Raw genomic sequence first — 22,080 nt, forward strand, 5'->3', positions numbered from 1 at the left:
ACTTGAATGATTGCAGATGGAGAGCAGGGCGTTCCGGGAGAGATGTGTTTCTGGTCTCACAATGGGTCAGAAACGACTTTATGGCATAAGACAAGGCAATAACAGCATTGTAATATCTTTGGAGAACATTGCCCTTTATTGTCCAAGGAGGGAAAATGATCGGGGTCCATGCAGATGGAAAACAATTTCCCTACTGAAAGCTCACCTCCTCCAGGAGGCCTTCTCACACTGAGCCCCCTTTTTCTCTGCTCCTCCTCCCCTCCCCATCGCCCCGACTCCCTCCCTCTTCTATACACCCTCCCCACCCCACAACACTTGTATATATACGTACATATATATTATTTTATTTATTTTATTAATGATGTGTATGCATCTATAATTCTATTTATTTATATTGATGCTATTGATGCCTGTCTACTTACTTTCTTTTGTTTTGTTGTCTGCTTCCCCCCTTCTAGACTGTGAGCCCGTTGTTGGGTAGGGGTTATCTCTGTTGCCGAATTGTACTTTCCAAGCTCTTAGTACAGTGCTCTGAACACAGCAAGTGCACAATAAATATGATTGATTGAATGAAATGAATGAAAAGATACTTTTGAAATAAAATCTACATGAAGGGTATGAATGAGTTCTCTCGCTGGTGTTTCCCAGTGCTCCAATATAATAATAACAATCATAATAAGAATAGTGATAATAGTAATGGTTTGTTAAGCACTCACTGTATGCCAGGCACTGTACTAAGAGCTGGGATTGATAAAATAAAATCGGGTTGAACACAGTCCCTGTACCCCAAGGGGCTAATATTCTAAATTCCCATCTAACAAATAAAGTAATTGAGGCACAGTGACTTTTCCCAAGATCACACAGCAGGAAGGTGGCAGAGCCGGGCTTAGAACCCAGGTTCTTCTGACTCCTAAGCCCATGCTCTGTCACTAGGCCATGCTGGGAAAGGAGTGCTAAACCTATTGAACATCCTGTTCCAGATCATACTTCTTCCCAGTGACTAAGGGTTTTACAGACAGTCTTTGGGCCATGAATGAAAGCAAGAGCTGACCTGTATTTCTTTCCTTGCTTATGTAGAAAGAAAAGTGCTATCTTATCTCCTTAGAAGATCCATTTGAGTCTGGAAATGCGGGGACCAATGCTGATCAGCACCCAGGGGCAAAGGAAAGCATAGCATGAACCCAGAAATAATAAAAGATTATAGAGTGTCATGTCATCCACCTTGATAAAATGCAAAGACAGAATAATGCTGCTATTGATACATTAAAAAGAAACAAAGCAAGTGACAAGGAGCAGGATGGTGTGGATGGCTTTGGAGTCTGGGGAGGCTTTGTGGGTTTGGCTACTGGTGTGAATGTGCTGGACCTGATTGCAGTGGTGGTGTAGCACAAGCACCATGTAACCTCTTGCCCTGCTCATGAGGAAAACAAAGACATCATGGACAGTTTTAGCAGTGAGAAATCAATCAATCAATCAATCGTATTTATTGAGTGCTTACTGTGTGCAGAGCACTGTACTAAGCGCTTGGGAAGTGCAAGTTGGCAACACATAGAGACAGTTGCTACCCAACAGTGGGCTCACAGTCTAGAAGGGGGAGACAGAGAACAAAACCAAACATATTAACAAAATAAAATAAATAGAATAGATGTGTACAAGTAAAATAAATAGAGTAATAAATATGTACAAACATATATACATATACACAGGTGCTGTGGGGAAAGGAAGGAGGTAAGACGGGGGGATGGAGAGGGGGACGAGGGGGAGAGGAAGGAAGGGGCTCAGTCTGGGAAGGCCTCCTGGAGGAGTTGAGCTCTCAGTAGGGCCTTGAAGGGAGGAAGAGAGCTAGATTGGTAGATGGGCAGAGGGAGGGCATTCCAGGCCAGGGGGATGACGAGGGCCGGGGGTCGATGGCGGGACAGGCTAGAACGAGGTACTGTGAGGAGATTAGCGGCAGAGGAGCGGCGGGTGCGGGCTGGGATGTAGAAGGAGAGAAAGGAGGGGAGGTAGGAGGGGTAGAGGTGATGGAGAGCCTTGAAGCCGAGGGTGATGAGTTTCTGCCTGATGCACAGATTGATTGGTAGCCACTGGAGATTTTTGAGGAGGGGAGTAACATGCCCAGATTATTTAATTCATTTAAATAATGTATACTAATACAACCTTTCCTATTGTTGCCATTGAATGGAATGGTGACATTTTTGCTGTCTACATTGGTTTTAGTATATTCATTTCCACCATAAGGTTGAAGATCCAGAATAAGAGAAAGGCAGGCGAGATATACTTGGGGGCCCAGTGTTTAACTTGGTCCCAACCAGAGTTGCTGGGGCTGATGGTGACTGGCTGGAATCCACTCAGGAGAAAGTTGGTACAGATACAAAAGCCCCTGGCCACTCTCTAAATGTACAAGGTGACCTGGCACCCAATAACTTCCAGAGAATTCTTCCATTTAAAGGAAATAACTAGCCCTGGAGTAGCCTGGGTAAGAAGGTTCACTGTATTGGCCAAAGTCAGGTGAATGAGAATCAGGTCTGTGGTCTTTCTCTGTTGGTGATGGCAAATGAAGATGGTGACATGCATCATGAGCAGAATTAAGTTCCCCCAAAACCCAATCCCAATCTGAGCAATGAAGAGAACTGTGAAAATCAGGTCACTCAGAAGCATCTCCTTGACTTCTGCAGAACTGAAAAATGAAGAATACGCTAAAGAGAAATCCAAAATAGTTCATCAGTTCTATCTAGCCAGAATTGCATACACTCAAGGATAATGGTCAAAAATGGTCTGCTCAGCATGATGGCCTAATTCCCTATTCCACTTCACACCCATGTGACTTTCCAGGATAATGGCTTCCAGAGGTGGATGATGTCCACATGGGTAGTGGCAGAGGGGTGAATTCAACCTTATCAAACAAAACTAAAACTTGCATTTTCTCGTAAACTATATGGAACCCAAAGGGACCGTGGGAAGTATTGTTTAAAATATCCCTGAATGTTCTGGGAGAGGCAGTATGCAAGGGAATCACGAATGTTGTAGTTGATACCAAACCTTTGTGCTTGATGAATGCCAGTTTCTTGTGCACATGTTCCTGATGATCTCCAAAATAGTGTAGACTTTAGATGATCTTCAGTATGGGCAAATGCTAAATAATGTATCTAGGGAAAAATAATACAATCTGAAACTAATCTGTGGTTCGCTCTGAGTTCGCACATCATAAATCTTTAATGATATTGCCAAATCTTCATTGACTGTGAAAGCCAAAGAGTCCAAGAAAATGTTGGAAATCATCAAGAAGAAAAGGAGTAATAAATCAAAAGACAGAGTTTGCGATTATAAAATCACATTATGCTGGGTTCAGGAACACTAGGAGAATTTCCAATCTCTGTATCTTAGGAAGCACAGAATTGGTCACCTAATAGCACACCAATAAAAAAGTAGACCCTACTTATGTTTGAATACAAGTGTATTTAGTAATAATATTTCCTGATTGTCAATTGAAAGCGACAATCCGTCAAACAGTGGTATTAATTGAGCACCTATTGTGTGCAAATCAAGGGACCAAGCCCTTGAGAGAGTATAATAGAGTTGGCATACAATATAATAGAGTTGTCAAACATGTTCTCTGTCCACAATGAGCTTGGAAAAACTTGTAAAAATTATTTAGACATAGGAGAGTCATTATCCAAGACCTATTGGAGGAGGTGAAATTTAAAGAGCATTTAAAACACCACAGGAGAGAGCTGTCCTCCATTGAATATGTAGAGGAGGAGGTTTCAGCCTGGGGAAACAGTGTGAACAATGGAGTATGTTGAGAGAGGGAAGGTGATAGCCCAAAACAAAAAAAGTCTCATTTCTCTTTATAGATGATAATTATAATTGTGGCATTTGTTAAATTCTTAATCTGTGCCAATCTCTGGGGTTGATACAAGGGGATCTGATCAGAAACAGTCCCTATCCCAGATGGGGTTTACGGTTTAAGTAGGAGGGAGAAGAACTATTGAATCTCCATTTTACAGCTAAGGAAATAGTCACAAGAGAAGTCAAGTGACTTGTCCAAGATCTCACAGCAGGCAAGTAGTGGATCAGGGATTCGAATCCAGGTCCTCTTATTCCTTGGCCTGTGCTCTGTCCACTATCAATCAATCAATCAATCGTATTTATTGAGCGCTTACTATGTGCAGAGCACTGTACTAAGCGCTTGGGAAGTACAAATTGGCATCACATAGAGACAGTCCCTACCCAACAGTGGGCTCACAGTCTAAAAGGGGGAGACAGAGAACAGAACCAAACATACCAACAAAATAAAATAAGTAGGATAGAAATGTACAAGTAAATTGAATAAATAGAGTAATAAATATGTACAACCATATATACATATATACAGGTGCTGTGGGGAAGGGAAGGAGGTAAGACGGGGGGATGGAGAGGGGGACGAGGGGGAGAGGAAAGAAGGGGCTCAGTCTGGGAAGGCCTCCTGGAGGAGGTGAGCTCTCAGCAGGGCCTTGAAGGGAAGAAGAGAGCTAGCTTGGCGGATGGGCAGAGGGAGGGCATTCCAGGCCCGGGGGATGACGTGGGCCGGGGGTCGATGGCGGGACAGGCGAGAGCGAGGTACAGTGAGGAGATTAGTGGTGGAGGAGCGGAGGGTGCGGGCTGGGCAGTAGAAGGAGAGAAGGGAGGTGAGGTAGGAGGGGGCGAGGTGATGGACAGCCTTGAAGCCCAGGGTGAGGAGTTTCTGCCTGATGCGCAGATTGATCGGTAGCCATTGGAGGTTTTTGAGGAGGGGAGTAATATGTCCAGAGCGTTTCTGGACAAAGATAATCCGGGCAGCAGCATGAAGTATGGATTGAAGTGGAGAGAGACACGAGGATGGGAGATCAGAGAGAAGGCTAGTGCAGTAGTCCAGACGGGATAGGATGAGAGCTTGAATTAGCAGGGTAGCGGTTTGGATGGAGAGGAAAGGGCGGATCTTGGCAATATTGCGGAGCTGAGACCGGCAGGTTTTGGTGACGGCTTGGATGTGAGGGGTGAATGAGAGAGCGGAGTCGAGGATGACACCAAGGTTGCGGGCTTGTGAGACGGGAAGGATGGTAGTGCCGTCAACAGAGATGGGAAAGTCAGGGAGAGGACAAGGTTTGGGAGGGAAGACAAGGAGCTCAGTCTTCGACATGTTGAGCTTTAGGTGGCGGGCGGACATCCAGATGGAGATGTCCTGAAGGCAGGAGGAGATGCGAGCCTGGAGGGAGGGGGAGAGAGCAGGGGCAGAGATGTAGATCTGGGTGTCATCAGCGTAGAGATGATAGTTGAAGCCGTGGGAGCGAATGAGGTCACCAAGGGAGTGAGTGTAGATTGAGAACAGAAGGGGACCAAGCACTGAACCTTGGGGAACCCCCACAGTAAGAAGATGGGAGGGGGAGGAGGAGCCTGCAAAAGAGACTGAGAAAGAACGACCGGAGAGATAAGAGGAGAACCAGGAGAGGACGGAGTCTGTGAAGCCAAGGTCAGATAACGTGTGGAGGAGAAGGGGGTGGTCCACAGTGTCAAAGGCAGCTGAGAGGTCGAGGAGGATTAGGACAGAGTATGAGCCGTTGGATTTGGCAAGCAGGAGGTCATTGGTGACCTTTGAGAGCGCAGTTTCCGTGGAATGAAGGGGACGGAAGCCAGACTGGAGGGGGTCGAGGAGAGAGTTGTTGTTGAGGAATTCTAGGCAGCGCGTGTAGACAACTCGTTCAAGGAGTTTGGAAAGGAATGGTAGGAGGGATATGGGACGATAACTAGAAGGTGAGGTGGGGTCAAGAGAGGGTTTTTTTAGGATGGGAGAGACATGGGCATGTTTGAAGGCAGAGGGGAAGGAACCAGTGGAGAGTGAGCGGTTGAAGATGGAAGTTAAGGAGGGGAGAAGGGATGGAGCGAGAGATTTCATAAGATGAGAGGGAATGGGGTCAGAAGCACAGGTGGCCGGAGTAGCACTTGAGAGGAGGGAGGAGAGTTCCTCTGAGGATACCGCTGGGAAGGATGGGAGAGTAGCAGAGAGTGTTGAGAGCCGGGGGGATGGAGAAAGGGGGGAAGAGACTTTGGGGAGGTCGGACCTGATGGATTTAATTTTGTTAATGAAGTAGGAGGCCAGATCGTTGGGGGTGAGGGAAGGAGGAGGGGGAGGAACCGGGGGCCTGAGAAGGGAGTTGAATGTACGGAAGAGCTGGCGGGGGTGATGGGCATGGGTGTCAATAAGGGAGGAGAAATAGTTTTGTCTGGCAGAAGAGAGGGCTGAGTTAAGGCAGGAAAGGATAAACTTGAAGTGAACGAGGTTGGCATGGTGTTTAGACTTTCGCCAGCAGCGTTCGGCAGCTCGAGCATAAGAGCGAAGGAGGCGGACAGTGGCAGTGATCCAGGGCTGTGGGTTAGTGGTGCGAGAGCGGCGAAGGGAAAGGGGAGCGAGCGAGTCTAGGACATGCTGCGGTTTTGTACAGGCCATAGTAGCAATGTACTTAAAAGAAGTTTGAATAAATAAATGAGAGGACAAGAATTGAGAGGATAAGACATCCAAAATGAGCCATTAGATAAAAAAATTAGGGATTTATAAGGGAATACTAAAAATATTAGATGATGAATCTCTATACAATAGTATCCATGTTACCCACATGTCAAAGAAAACAACGGCAAACAGTTCACCCAAGGATCCTGTTGACCCAACTGGATTAGGGATAGCGCCCCAATGGAACATTGTTTGGCATTTATTATTTTTTTTATGTGACATATTTTACTTAAGCCATTTTGAACTATTCTGTGACTTACCAGGAAAGATATTCTTCAGACTCTTTATGCGACTTTTCCAACCTACAGCATAACAGCTCTTCAAAAATCAAATTGAAGGTAACATTTTGAAATACTCACATATTCTCTCATTATAATATTTTATTATAAATAAAATAGCATCTGAAACAAGAACTTTTGAAAATGATGATAACCACTAGACACAAATGAATTGGAATTGAATTTCAGGCATTTGCCCTGAAATGACCTCCTTCTTCATATTCAACAATCACTCTCCCCATCTTCTCCAAGAGGCCTTCCCTGACTAAGCCCTCATTTACTCCTCTCCTTCTCCCTTCTGTGTCACCCTTGCACTTGGATTTGCACCCTTTATTCACCCCTCCATCAGCCCCCACAGCAGCTAATGTACACAAATCAGTAAATCAATTAGTTGCATTTATTGAGTGCTTACTCTGTGCAGGGCAGTGTACTGCCCTGGAGAAGTGAGGTGTGCTGACTGGGCTGTAGTATATCATTAAGGTGAGGTGGAATGGAGCGAGTTGTTTGGCTGCTTTAAAGTCAATTGTAAGGGGTTTCTGTTTGATGTGGAGGTGAATTGGCAACCACTGGACGGTCTTGAGGAGTGGGGAGATATGGACTATAGGTTACTTGAGAAAAACTAATCCATGCATTATTCATTCATTCTATCATATTTAGTGAGTACTCACTATGTGCAGAACACTGTACTAAGTGCTCAAGAGAGTACAGTACAATAACAGACACATTCCCTGCCCACAACAGGCTTACAGTCTAGAGAGATATTTATTTATTTATTTATTTATTCATTCATTTATTTATTTATTTATTTATTTATTTATTTATTTATATTAATGTTCTCTCTCCCCCTCTAAACTGGGAGCTTGTAGGCAGGGAATGTGTCTGATGTTATACTGCACTCTCCCAAGCGCCTAGTACAGTGTTTTGCACATGGTAAGTGCTCAATAAATATGATCAATACTAATAATTAAACAGAGTGAAGTATAGGCTGGCATGGGGAGAGCAGGAGGTAGGAAGGTCAGTGAGGAAGAAGATAGATGCAGAAATCAAGTCTGGATAAGATAAATACTTGGATCAGCATGGTTGAAATTTGGATCGAGAAGAAAGGGAGGGTTCATGCAATGTTGTGAAGGTAGAACAAACAGGATTTGGTGACAGTTTGAATGGGTGGGATGAGAGAAATGAGTTATGGACCATTCGAAGGTTACAGGCTTGTGAGATCTAATCCCGGCTCTGCCACATCATCATCATCATCAATCGTATTTATTGAGCGCTTACTATGTGCAGAGCACTGTACTAAGCGATTGGGAAGTACAAATTGGCAACATATAGAGACAGTCCCTACCCAACAGTGGGCTCACAGTCTAAAAGGGGGAGGCAGAGAACAAAACCAAACATACTAACAAAATAAAATAAATAGAATAGATATGTACAAATAAAATAAATAAATAAATAAATAGAGTAATAAATATGTACAAACATATATACATATATACAGGTGCTATGGGGAAGGGAAGGAGGTAAGATGGGGGGATGGAGAGGGGGACGAGGGGGAGAGGAAGTAAGGGGCTCAATCTGGGAAGGCCTCCTGGAGGAGGTGAGCTCTCAGCAGGGCCTTGAAGGGAGGAAGGGAGCTAGCTTGGCGGATGGGCAGAGGGAGGGCATTCCAGGCCCGGGGGATGACGTGGGCCGGGGGTCGATGTCGGGACAGGCGAGAGCGAGATACGGTGAGGAGATCAGCGGTGGAGGAGCGGAGGGTGCGGACTGGGCTGTAGAAGGAGAGAAGGGAGGTGAGGTAGGAGGGGGCGAGGTGATGGACAGCCTTGAAGCCCAGGGTGAGGAGTTTCTGCCTGATTTGCAGATTGATTGCCACATGTCTACTGTGTGACCTTGGGCACGTCATTTAACTTCTCTGAGCCTCAGTTACCTCATCTGTAAAATGGGGGTGAAGACTGTGAGCCCCACATGGGAAAACCTGATCACCTTGTATTCCCTCACCGCTTAGAACAGTGCTTCACACTTTTAGACTGTGAGCCCACTGTTGGGTAGGGACTGTCTCTATATGTTGCCAACTTGTACTTCCCAAGCGCTTAGTACAGTGCTCTGCACACAGTAAGCGCTCAATAAATTCGATTGATTGATTGATTGATTGATTCACACATAGTTAGGCACTTAACAAATGCCATCATTATTATTATTATTATAGAGAGGATAGTGGTATTGTCTACAATGTTGAAAAAGACAGGGAAGGACAGGGTTTGGGTGGGGAGAGTTCAGTTTTGGACATGTTTAGTTTGAGGTGTCAGGTATATATGTCCTGAAGTCAAGAGATATGTGAGACTGAAGAGAAGGTAAGCGACCAGGGCTGGAGATATAAATTGGGGAATCATCTACATAGAGATGATAATTGAAGCCATGAGAGTGAATTAATTATCCAAGGGAGTGGGTGTAGTTGGAGTATAGAAGAGCATGTTAACTAAGCCTTTAGGGACACCTACTGTAGGAAACTGAGAATGAATAGTCAGACAGATAGGAGGTGAACCAAGAGAGGAAAGTGTCAGTGAAGCCAAGGTTGGATAAAGTTTCAAGAAGTGGGTATTCTATAGTGATGAAGGCAGGTGAAAGGTCTAAGAAGATAAGGGGCCAACAAATGTGGCAAGAAGGTTGCCATTTGTGACCTTAGAGAGGGCTGTTTCCATAGAGCAATAGGGGCAGAAGCCAGATTGAAGAGAGATCAAAGAGAGAATTGGAAGAGAGGACATGTAGACAGTGGGGTAAACAATGGTTTCAAGAAGTTTGGAAAGAAATGGTAGGAGGGAGATGGGGCAATAACTCGAAGGAGCTGTGTGTAAAGGGAGAGTGATTTTAGGCTAGGAGATAGGTAAGCATGTTTGAAAGGGGGCTTAATTGGGGAAGGCCTCTTGGAGGAATTGTGACCTTAATAAGACTGGGAAGGTGGGGAGAGTGGTGGTAATAATAATTATTGTATTTGTTAGGCACTTACTATTTTCTAGGCACTGTATGAAGCGCTGGGGCAGATACAAGCAAATCTGGTCGGGCACAGTTCCTGTCCCATGTGGGGCCCAGTCTCAATCCCCATTTTACAGCTAAGGGAACTGAGGCACAGAGGCGTTAAGTGACTTGCCCAAGGTCACAGGTGACCTTGTGGTGTGGCATACACGGTGGGGGAGAGAATTCCAGGCTAGGGGGAGGACTTGTGATATAGGTAGAACTGTCATCCGTAAGGTCCTTGTAGGGAGGGATCATGTCTGCCAACTCTTTTGTATTATACCCTCCCAAGCAAGCTATCAATCAATCGTATTTATTGAGCTCTTTACGTGTGCAAAGCACTGTGCTAAGAGCATGGGAGAGTACAATAAAACAACAGACACATTCTAGAGTCAGTACAGTGCTGTGCACACAATAAGGACTTAACGAATACTATTGATTGATGGATCTAGGGGACAGATCTGTGGAATAAATCATTTATTCAGGATGGGTGGAGGAAATCATATATTTATAAACAACATTTCTCCATTTGAAGAATACATCCAAATTTCTACCACGTTAATACAATCACTCATCCTATCCCACCCGAATTACTGTATCAGCCTCCTTGCTGGCCTCGCAGACTCATGCCTCTCCCCACTCTACTCCATACTTTATTTTGCTGTTCGGGTCATTTTTTTTCAAAAACTTTCAGGGCATGTTACCATGCTTCTCCAAAAACTCCAGTGGTTGCGCATCCACCTCTGCATCAGACAAAAACTCCTTACCATTGACTTTCAAGAACTCCACCCCTTGCCCCTTCCTACCTCACCTCCCTACTCTCCTTCTGCAACCCAGCCTGCACACTTCACTCCCCTAGTACCAACCTTCTCATTGTGTCTCCATCTCGCCTATCTCACTGCCGAACTCTAGCCCACATCTTACCTCTGTCCTGGAATGACCTCTCTCCTCAAACCTGACCAGCAATTACTCTCTTCCTTTTCGAAGTCTTATTGAAAGCACAGTTCCTCCAAGAGACCTTCCCAGGCTAACCCCCCCGCCCCTCCCAACACACACATCTTTCCTCTTCTCCCACTCCCTTCTGCATTGCCCTGGCTTACTCCCTTTGCTCTTCCCCCTTCTCAGCCCCACAACACTTAATTATATATCTGTAATTTATTTATTTGTATTGATGTCTGTCTCCCCTCCTCTAGACTGTAAGCTCACTGTGGGTAGGGAATGTGTCTATTCATTGTTGTATTGTACTCTCCCCAGGACTTAGTACAGTACTCTGCACACATTAAGTGCCCAATAATTATGATTGAATGAATGAATATGAATCACCAAATGGTAGGTCCAAATTGTATTCCTCATAGCTGGAAAAATCTACCTGTTCTTTCGAGTCAGTTACTCAGTTTCCAGAGAATATTTTTGCTCATAGTGGCACTATCACCATGTGCACTGTTAAGTCAGAAACTCCACCACCTCCACTAGTATATTCATTCTCATTGTTCGCTCTGCCTTGTCCCCTTCTCCTCTGGCTCTTCAAGAGTGGATGTGGAGAATGAGTAAAAACAATCAATTTGTTCTGTGGCCTGCAGGGGCTGATCTTAACACCACAGTACCTGGCATGTTATAACCCTGGTCACATATTTGGTACTCTACAGTTGTCTATGTATAGTAGTTGCCCAGTCATCTCTGCATCAAGGAGAATTTCCTATCATTGTATTCAAGGCAGTCAATCAGTTTACCTCTGACCTCTCTTTGCTCCTCTCTCCCTATAACACAGCCCATACAGTTATTGTTCTTATTAAAAATGATAATAATAATAATAATAGCTGTGGTATTTGATAAGCACTTAATATGTGCCAGGCATTGGTGGGGTCGTACACAAGCAAATCGGGTTGGACACAGTCTCTGTCCCACACTGGGCTTACAGTTTTAATCCCCATTTTACAGATGAGGTAACAGGCACAGAGAAGTGAAGTGATGACTAAGATCACACAGCAGACAGGCAGCACAGCTCAGATTAGAACTCATGACCTTCTGACTCCCAGGCCCATGTTCTATCTACTAGGCCGTGTTTCAGTCATTTAATTCCAACCTGCTCAATGTACTTTGGTTTGGCCTCTCACATCCTTGTCTGGACCTCCCTCTTCTTTCATATGCAACGGACCACCACTCTCCACATCTTCAAAATCCTACTAAAATCACATATTCTCCAAGAAATTTTCCCACTATCTTTTCTTTCGAATTATTCCATTTGGGTGGTTGAGTCCGTATGTGCTAAGCACTCATGTACTCACCTTCCTCTTCCCCAGCAGTTTATTTTCAGAGTTTCCTAACTTGTAATTTATTTCAATGTCTGTCTCTGCAGTTAGATTGTAAGGTCTTGATGTCTAAATTCTCTACTGTATTCTCACAAAACCTTAGTACAAGCTCTGAATACAGTAAGTGTTAAATAAATAACATTTATTAAGTGAAAGTGTATTGTTATGGTGGGTAAAGTCACTAAAATCATCTGAAGTTAAAATGCAAAGGGGTAAGATCTGTAGAGAGAATAGGTACATTTATGACTACAAGGAAAGAAAATAAAAGAACCAGGTTGGACATCTTCAAGGCTCCAGGAAAAAATTACTTTAGAAATGAATGAGAATCTAAAGTTTAGTACCTGAAAACTGGTGGAAACGGGAGATGATTCCATTATTGACGGCAAAGACAGGGTGTTTTAGCAACTTTAGAAGTGATTGGCTTATTTCTATGTGAAAATCACAGCACTGTGGAGTGAAATAGAAGAGACAGAGTGGGGGCTGAGACGAAAAAAGAAAACAGAGATAAAGGTGAGGAGGGAAGGTGGCAAAGAGGAAGCAGGAAAGAGTGAGAAACAAATAGCCAATGTAAAAATGGTTTGAGAGAATTGTTGAAGTGGGGAAAAAAGTTCTGATAGAAACATGCATTGAATGCAGTTACAGTTAATGACGAATTATTTTTATAATCTCACAGAATCCTCTTGCTACTCACAGATTCACTGAAGAAGCCTCAGCAACAGGCTTATAAATGAAATTTACTGAACACTTAAATGGTGCAGAATACGGCACTAAGTCCTAAGTGGGGTACAGTGGCCTAGTGGAAAGAACATGGGCTGAGCCTGGGAGTCAGATAACCTGAGCTCTAATCCCAGCTCTGCCACTTGTCTGCAGTGTAACCTTGGGCAAATCAGTTGATTTATCTGAGCCTCTGTTTCCTCATCTGCAAAATGGGCATGCAATTTTGCCCTCCCTCCTTCTTAGACTATGAGCCCCACGTGGGACAGTGACTGTGTCCAAACGCATTACCTTGTATCTCTTGCAATGCTTGGAACATGCTGACCCAAAGGAAGTGCTTAACAAATACCACAATTGTTTAGAATTCAACAGAACCTTGCTGACTCAGCAGCTCCCCCTCCACCTGAGCGACAACATCACTTGAAGAGAGACAGCTCAGCTCTCCCTTATCTCACCCCCAGGTGTTCAGTTCCATCCAGCATGAGTGGGATAGGAAGAATGTAATCTCAACCACGTATTTCTAACCTTTAGAACATTCTGAAGTTGATGACTATGAGAATATGGACCAGTCTGCCTGAGTAGTGAAAAACTGAAAACTGTTCCTTTAGCCATAGTGAAATACAGCATTTATTGTTTCTACTGTGGCTCTTCTTTTTGTCATTTAGTAGTACTAGTCATCACATTTTGTGGGTTCCCACCAAGTACTAAATGCTTGGGAAATACACACAGTAATGAAATGACATCCTCACTATCCACAAAAAGCTTATACTCTGATGTTTTAAATCATTTCAAATTTTCCTTGGGTGTCTATTCCTAAACGTCCTTCACTCCTAAATCTTAGATTGTGAGAACCCGTGGGTAGAGTAGTATTTGAACTATCTTTCATGTGTATTTCACCAGTACTGAGAACAGTATTCTGCACACAGTAGTTGCTAAATTTTTTTTTTTTGCAGGGATGAATGAAAATAAGGAATATACACTTAGTATACATATATATATGTGTGTATGTGTGTTACATATATATATATATATATATTTATATATCATATAATATATAGCTATATTGAGAGGCAGGAACACTTGATCATATTCTAAGTTATTTTTAAGGGCTAAAACATTTGTGAAGAACACCATGTCAGAGAGGTTTGTATAGAGAAACATTACAGAACATATAATAACAATAATAATAATAGTGTCATTTATTAAATTCTTACTATGTGCAAAGAACTGTTCTAAGCACTGGGGATGTTACAAGGTGATAAATTTGTCCCACAGGGTGATCACAGTCTTAATCCCCATTTTACAGATGAGGTAACTGAGGCACAGAGAAGTCAAGTGACTTGCCCAAATACAATATAAAAGACTGGGGACTTGGAGATACTGAAAAACCTGAAGAAGTCATTTGAGAGGTTGTAGAGCTATTCTATAGGATATTAAAACTGTACGACAGTTATACTTGGGTTTACTTTTCGCTTCATTTTCATCTTCTTTTCCTTCTCCTTCTCTCTTCTTCCTTCCCTTCAATGAAACCTAACTCAAATTTCGAGCAGCAGAAGTAGCATAGGGGAACTAGGAAATTAAGGAACACTCACCCATGCTGTGGTAGACAGGGCAGATATGTTGGCCCCCAGAAACATCAGATCAGGATTTAGGCAGCTGACCTCAATTGAAAGACCCCAGATCAAACTCACTCAAACATCAGTCCATCAATCAAATGAGTGAATCTCCGCTGCACAATCTCCACACTCATCAACTCTGAAATCCCTCTTTCTGACCACAACCTTCTCACTTGCCTCCTCTCCCTCACTCCCCTCCCCACAAATCTGTACTATTCCCCCATAGAGACCTCCTCTCTCTAGACCCCATTCATCTTTCTCAGCACATCACACCCCACGTAGCCTCCATACCCATTCTAACCACCCTTGATGACCAAATAGATACTCTCAACTCCACCCTCTCTATTCAACTCAACTCACATGCTCCCATATTCCTTCATCGCTCTCTCACCACTAACCCACAGCCTTGGATCACCTGCACTGTCCACCTCCTTCGCTCTTATGTTTCAGCTGCTGAACGCTGCTGGCAGAAATCTAAATATCATGCCAACCTTGTCCACTTCAAGTTTGTTCTTCCTTGCCTTAACTCTGCCTTCTCCTCTGACTGGCAAACCATTTCTTTTCCCTTTTTGACACCCATGCCCATCACCCTCATCAGTTGTTCCGGATATTTAACTCCCTCCTCTGGCCCCCTTTCCTGCTGCCCATCCCCATTCCCAACGATCTGGCCACCTACTTCGTTAGGAAAGTTAACACCATCACGTCTGAACTCCCCCAAATTATCCCTCCCCTTCCTCCATTCCCCCATCTCTCCCCCTCCTTTAAACTTTCCCATCCTTTCCAGCAGTGTTTCCATTCATTCATTCATTCCTTCATTCAATCGTATTTATTGAGTGCTTACTGTGTGCAGAGCACTGTACTAAGCGCATGGGAAGTACAAGTTGGCAACAGAGGAGATCTCCAGAGGATATCTCTTGTCTCTTCTCAAGTTCTGCCTCCTCCACATGAGCATAGGACCCTATTCCTTCACACCTTATATAAACTATCGCCCCTTCCCTCCCTTACTACCAACTTGAACTGCTCACTCTCCAATGGCTTCCTCCTCACTACATTAAAACATGCCCCCGTCTCCAGCATCCCAGAAAACCCCTCCCTTGGCTCCACAGCTCCTTCCATTTACAACATCATCTCCCTCCTACCCTTTCTTTCCAGACTTCTGGAGGAGTCATCTACACTCTCTGCCTCGAATTCCTCTCCTCCCACTCTTTCCTGAACCCCCTCCAATCTGGGTTCAGCCCCCTCAAGTCCACTGAAACTGCTCTCTCAAAGGTCAACAATGACCCACTTCTTGCTAAGTCTGACGGCTCCTACTCCATCCTAATCCTCCTCGACCTCTCAGTTGCCTCTTACACTGTTGACAATCCCCTTCTCCTCAGTACATTATCCAACCTTGGCTTCACTGACTCCAATCAATCAATCAATCAATCGCATTCATTGAGAGCTTACTGTGTGCAAAGCACTGTACTAAGCGCTTGGGAAGTACAAGTCGGCAACACATAGAGACAGTCCCTACCCAACAGCGGGCTCACAGTCTAGAAGGGGGAGACAGAGAACAAAATCAAACATACTAACAAAATAAAATAAATAGAATAGATATGTACAAGTAAGATAAATAAATAAATAAATAAATAAACAAACATAGTAATAAATATGTAAAAACATATATACATATATAGAGGTGCTGTGGGGAAGGGAAGGAGGTAAGAAGGGGGGATGGAGAGGGGGACGAGGGGGAGAGGAAGGAAGGGGCTCAGTCTGGGAAGGCCTCCTGGAGGAGGTGAGCTCTCAGTAGGGCCTTGAAGGGAGGAAGAGAGCTAGCATGGCGGATGGGCAGAGGGAGGGCATTCCAGGCCCGGGGGATGACCTGGGCCGGGGGTCGATGGCGGGACAGGCGAGAACGAGCCTCGGTGAGGAGATTAGCGTCAGAGGAGCGGAGGGTGCGGAGTGGGCTGTAGAAGGAGAGAAGGGAGGTGAGGTAGGAGGGGGCGAGGTGATGGAGAGCCTTGAAGTCGAGGGTGAGGAAGTGTCGAAGGCAGTTGAGAGATCGAGGAGGATTAGGACAGAGTATGAGCTGTTGGATTTGGCAAGCAGGAGGTCATTGGAGAGGGCAGTTTCCGTGGAATGTAGGGGGCAGAAGCCAGACTGGAGGGGGTCGAGGAGAGAGTTTTTGTTGAGGAATTCTAGGCAGCGCGTGTAGACAACTCGTTCAAGGAGTTTGGAAAGGAATGGTAGGAGGGATTTGGGGCGATAACTAGAAGGTGAGGTGGGGTCAAGAGAGGGTTTTTTTAGGATGGGAGAGACATGGGCATGTTTGAAGGCAGAGGGGAAGGAACCAGTGGAGAGTGAGCGGTTGAAGATGGAAGTTAAGGAGGGGAGAAGGGATGGAGCGAGAGATTTCATGAGATGAGAGGGAATGGGGTCAGAAGCACAGGTGGCCGGAGTAGCACTTGAGAGAAGGGAGGAGAGCTCCTCTGAGGATACTGCTGGGAAGGATGGGAGAGTAGCAGAGAGTGTTGAGAGCCGGGGAGTTGGAGAAGGGGGGGAAATGACTTTGGGGAGGTCGGACCTGATGGATTTAATTTTGTTAATGAAGTAGGAGGCCAGATGGTTGGGGGTGAGGGAAGTAGGAGGGGGAGGAACCGGAGGCCTGAGAAGGGCGTTGAATGTACGGAAGAGCTGGCGGGGGTGATGGGCATGGGTGTCAATAAGGGAGGAGAAATAGTTTTGTCTGGCAGAAGAGAGGGCTGAGTTAAGGCAGGAAAGGATAAACTTGAAGTGAACGAAGTTGGCATGGTGTTTAGACTTTCGCCAGCAGCGTTCGGCAGCTCGAGCATAAGAGCGAAGGAGGCGGACGGTGGCAGTGATCCAGGGCTGTGGGTTAGTGGTACGAGAGCGGCGAAGGGAAAGGGGAGCGAGTGAGTCTAGCTGAGTAGAAGGGTAGAGTTGAGAGCAGTAATCTGATCATCAAGACTGGGTAGAGAGGAGAGGGAGGCCAGGTGAGGTGTGAGGCGCTCCGAAAGATGGGTGGGGTCCAGAGAGCAGAGATCTCTGTGAGGGAGTAATACGGATTTACAGGGGAAAGGAGTGTGAGAGAGGAGGCAGGTGAGAAGATTATGATCAAAGAGAGGGATTTCAGAGTTGGTGAGGGTGGACACAGTGCAGCGGAAGGAGATGATGAGGTCGAGGGTATGATAAAGTTGGTGAGTGGGTGAGGTGGGGTGGAGGAAGAGGTTGGCAGCGTCAAGGAGAGATAGAAGGCGGGCGGCAGAGGAGTCGTTAGGGATATCCATGTGGATATTGAAGTCTCCGAGGATCAGAGTGGGCATGGAGAAGGAGAGAAGGAAGGTGAGGAATGGGTCAAAGTCGTTAAAGAAGTTGGAAGTGCGGCCGGGAGGGCGGTAGATGACGGCTACAAGAATCTGGAGGGGGTGGTAGAGGCGAATAATGTGGGCTTCAAAGGAAGGGAAGGAAAGGGAAGGGGGAGGAGGGATAGTGCGAAAGCGACATTGGGGGGCGAGAAGGAAACCGACACCTCCTCCTTTTCCGGTGAGTCTGGGGGAGTGGGAGAAGAAGAAGCCTGCACTACAGAGAGCAGCAGAAAAGACCGTGTCGTCCGGAGACAGCCATGTTTCAGTTAGGGCGAGGAGGAGTAGAGAGCTGGAAAGGAATAGGTCCAGGATGAAAGGGATCTTACTTAAAACGGAGCGGGGGTTCCAGAGGCCACACTTGGCAGCAGCTGTCGAGGGAGGGGAGGGAGGGGGAAGGGTGCGAGGGGTGGGGAGGGTTTGGATTGGGATGAGTTGGCGGGGGCCTGGGCGGGGAGAGTGGGAAGGGGAGTGGTGATGGGAAAGGAGAACTGGGATGGGGTGGGGACGGGGAGAAGGGGAGGGAGGGGGCCGGGAGGGAGGAGCGGAGGACTGGCGCTGGTACAGAGGAATCCTTGGTAGGGGGTGAGGGGGAGATGTCTTGGTGGGTGAGAGGGAGGGAAAAAGCTGGGTGGGAGAGGGGAAGGGGAAGGTGAGGAATGGGAATGGCAGTTGGGAGCAAGGGAACTGAAAGTTTATGGTGAGGTCAGCAGGGTGAGTGACAGTACAGCGGGAGGTTACCAATTGAGATGCAGAAGCAATAAAACAGTAGCAATGATATAAGTAGGCGATGGCATCACAGGGTGTAGTTAAACAGTCAATATGCTATGGCAATAATAAAATTGGCAGATAATGATGTCACAGAGAGCAGATACAAACTATTAAGTGCTGGAGTAGGGTGGGCCAGTCAAGGGGGGTCAGGGAGCAGAGATACCTGGGGAGAGGAGCCAACAGTCAGCTAGCATGGGAGGGCTGAGTAGGTGCGAATGAGTTTGTCGTTAATGTAACATGGTGCTAACAAGGGCTTTTTACCTGGGGGCGGGGGGAGAGTCAGTCAGGACCTGACCGTGAAGGGGGGGACGAGGGGGGGCACTTTAAGGAAGGTCGCCTAAGTAGGGGAGGGGGGTGGAAGCAGGGGGGCTTCCGTGGGGGCGCTGTGATGGGGGGCGGGCGGGCGGGCCTCTCGGGAACGGAGTCCCGGGCGTCTGTGGCGGCGCTCTGTGGAGAGGATCCTTCCGCGAGCAGCAAGGCCGCGCGGTGGGATGGCGGGCGGGCGGGCCTCTCGGGAACGGAGTCCCGGGCGTCTATGGCGGCGCTCTGAGGAGAGGATCCTTCCGGGAGCAGCAAGGCCGCGCGGTGTGATGGCGGGCGGGCGGGCCTCTCGGGAACGGAGTCCCGGGCGTCTGTGGTGGCGCTCTGAGGAGAGGGTCCTCCCGGGAGCAGCAAGGCCGCGTTATAAAAAATATATCAAAAATATCCAGTGGGTACCCATCAACCTCCATAACAAACAAAAAATGCTCACTACTGGCTTCAAAGCTCTACTTCACCTTGTCTCTTCTTTCCTCACTTCCCTTCTCTCCTTCTACATACCAGCCCGCACACTCAGCTCCGCTGGTGATAACCTTCTCACTGGGCTTCTATCTCGCTGTCCCACCAACAACCCCTGGCCCATGTCCTACCTCTGTCCTGGAACACCCTCACTCCTCAAATTCACCAATCACACTTCCCCCCCTTTAAAGCCCTACAGAAGGCTCACCTCCTCCAAAAGGTCTTCCGAGACTTAGCCCCCTTTTTCCTCAGTTCCCCCTCCCCTCTGCATCACTGCCTTTGCTCTACCTCCCTCTCCCCGCCCTACAGCACTTCTATATATATGTACATATCTATAACGCTATTTAGTTATATTATTGTCTGTTTACTTGTTTTGATGTCAGTCTCCCCACTTCTAAACTGTAAGCCCAATGTGGGCAGGGATCATCTCTCTTTATTGCTGAATTGTACTTTTCAAGCGCTTAATACAATGCTCTGCACACAGTAAGAGCTCAGTAAATATGATTGAATGAATGAATGAACCTAGTTCCTTCTGACTCCCAGAGCCATGCTCTATCCAGTGGGCCATACTACTTCTCATAAATGCTGTGAGGGTGAGGGTAGGGTGAATATTCCATGGTCAGAGGTCTCTGACCCAAGTGTGTAGATGACAGAGAAGAGAAAAGGAGGAGGGGAAGAGAGGGCTTAATCAGTGAAAGTCTCTTGGAGGAGCCAACAGCAAGAAGAGAGCAGGTCTTGGAGAGATGGAGAAAGCATAGTGACTCTCAGACCCCACTGAAGAACGTCCTGATATATTATCATAGCCCCAGGCCCCTGGTCTCAGGCTGCAGTTCTCCTCTTATTCTCCCTTCCCTTTCCATTTCACCCAGAGCCTGACACTTAATGACACACTCACCTGAACACGTTTATTCTCCCAACATGCAATGCTGTGCAGAGAAAGACCTGGATTTTGTTTCCCGAGGGATCCAGCCAGGGCAGCAATTATAGGGACAAAGTAATGTGAGCTCATCTCCCAACAGGGCAGCTATTACTGTGTCACTTGCTGTTGCTGTGACAGTGCTTGGAATGGGAAACTAAGATATCTCCACAGAAGGAAACAATTTCCTTCCCTGCTGGAAATTCTCTTCCAAATAGCAAGACTGTTGAATTAAGTAATTGACTGAACAATTGTTTGCATTATTAAATGAAAAATGTCAGTTTCTTAGTAAAACATTTGAAAGTTGACCAGAGTTGTACACTAGAAGCTGTGATTATTACCAAGTCCTAGGACTAGGAGTGATTTTAGGAATATAGTTAGTCCTGTCTCCTGCCTCTAGGCAGGAAAATCACAAAAATCCAAATAATAATAATAATAATAATAATGGTATTTGTTACACACTTACTCCGTGCCAAGCACTGTTCTAAGCGCTGGGGTAGATAGAAGGTCATTCATTCATTCATTCATTCATTCATTCAAGCGTATTTATTGAGCACTTACTGTGTGCAGAGCACTGTACTAAGCGCTTGGGAAGTACAAGTTGGCAACTTATAGAGACGGTCCCTACCCAACAGCGGGCTTACAGTCTAGAATGGGGAGACAGACAACAAAACAAAACATATTGACAAAATGAAATAAATAGAATAGTAAATATGTACAAGTAAAATAAATAGAGTAATAAATATGTACAAACACATATACAGGTGCTGTGGGGAGGGGAAGGAGGTAGGGTGGGGGATAGGGACGGGGAGGAAGCGTAGAGGAAGGAGGGGGCTCAGTCAGGGAAGGCCTCCTGGAGGAGGTGAGCTCTCAGTAGGGCTTTGAAGGGAGGAAGAGAGCCAGCTTGGCGGATGTGCGGAGGGAGGGCATTCCAGGCCAGGGGGAGGACGTGGGCCGGGGTTCGACGGCAGGACAGGTGAAAATGAGGCACAGTGAGGAGGTTAGCTGCAGAGGAGCGGAGTGTGCGGGCTGGGCTGTAGAAGGAAAGAAGTGAGGTGAGGTAGGAGGGGGCGAGGTGATGGAGAGCCTTGAAGCAGAGAGTGAGGAGTTTTTGCCTGATGCTTAGGTTGATTGGTAGCCACTGGAGATTTTTGAGGAGTGGAGTAACATGCCAAGAGCGTTTCTGCACAAAGATGATCCGGGCAGCAGCGTGAAGTATAGATTGAAGTGGAGAGAGACAGGAGGATGGGAGATCAGAGAGTAGGCTGATGCAGTATTCCAGTCGGGATAGGATGAGGGATTGAACCTGCAGGATAGCAGTTTGGATGGAGAGGAAAGGGCGGATCCAGGCGATGTTGCGGAGGTGAGACCGGTAGGTTTTGGTGACGGATTGGATGTAAGGGGTGAGCAAGAGAGTGGAGTCGGGGATGACACCAAGGTTACGAGCTAGTGAGATGGGAAGGACGGTAGTGCCGTCAACAGTGATGGAAAAGTCAGGGAGAGGGCAGGGTATGGGAGGGAAGATAAGGAGTTCAGTCTTGAACATATTGTTCTCCCTCCTACTCAGACTGTGAGCCCCACGTAGAGCCGGGACTGTGTTTAATCTAATTAACTTGTACCTAACTCAGGGCTGAGAACAGTGCTTGACACTTAATAATTATAATAATGTTGGTATTTGTTAAATGCTTACTATACACCAAGCAATGGTCTAAGCGCTGGGATAGATACAAGGTCCTCAGGTTGTCTCACGTGGGGTTCACAGTCTTATTCCCCATTTTGCAGGTTAGGTAACTGAGGCCCAGCAA

General features: G+C 46.2%; 1 pseudogene; it reads right to left on the minus strand.

Moving 5' to 3' along the window:
- Window positions 1–1,101: 1,101 nt before the first annotated feature.
- LOC119922920 lies at window positions 1,102–14,826 on the minus strand (annotated as a pseudogene).
- Window positions 14,827–22,080: the final 7,254 nt, after the last annotated feature.

Source organism: Tachyglossus aculeatus, unplaced genomic scaffold (assembly GCF_015852505.1).
Source record: "Tachyglossus aculeatus isolate mTacAcu1 unplaced genomic scaffold, mTacAcu1.pri scaffold_130_arrow_ctg1, whole genome shotgun sequence".
Classification (NCBI taxonomy): Eukaryota; Metazoa; Chordata; class Mammalia; order Monotremata; family Tachyglossidae; genus Tachyglossus; species Tachyglossus aculeatus.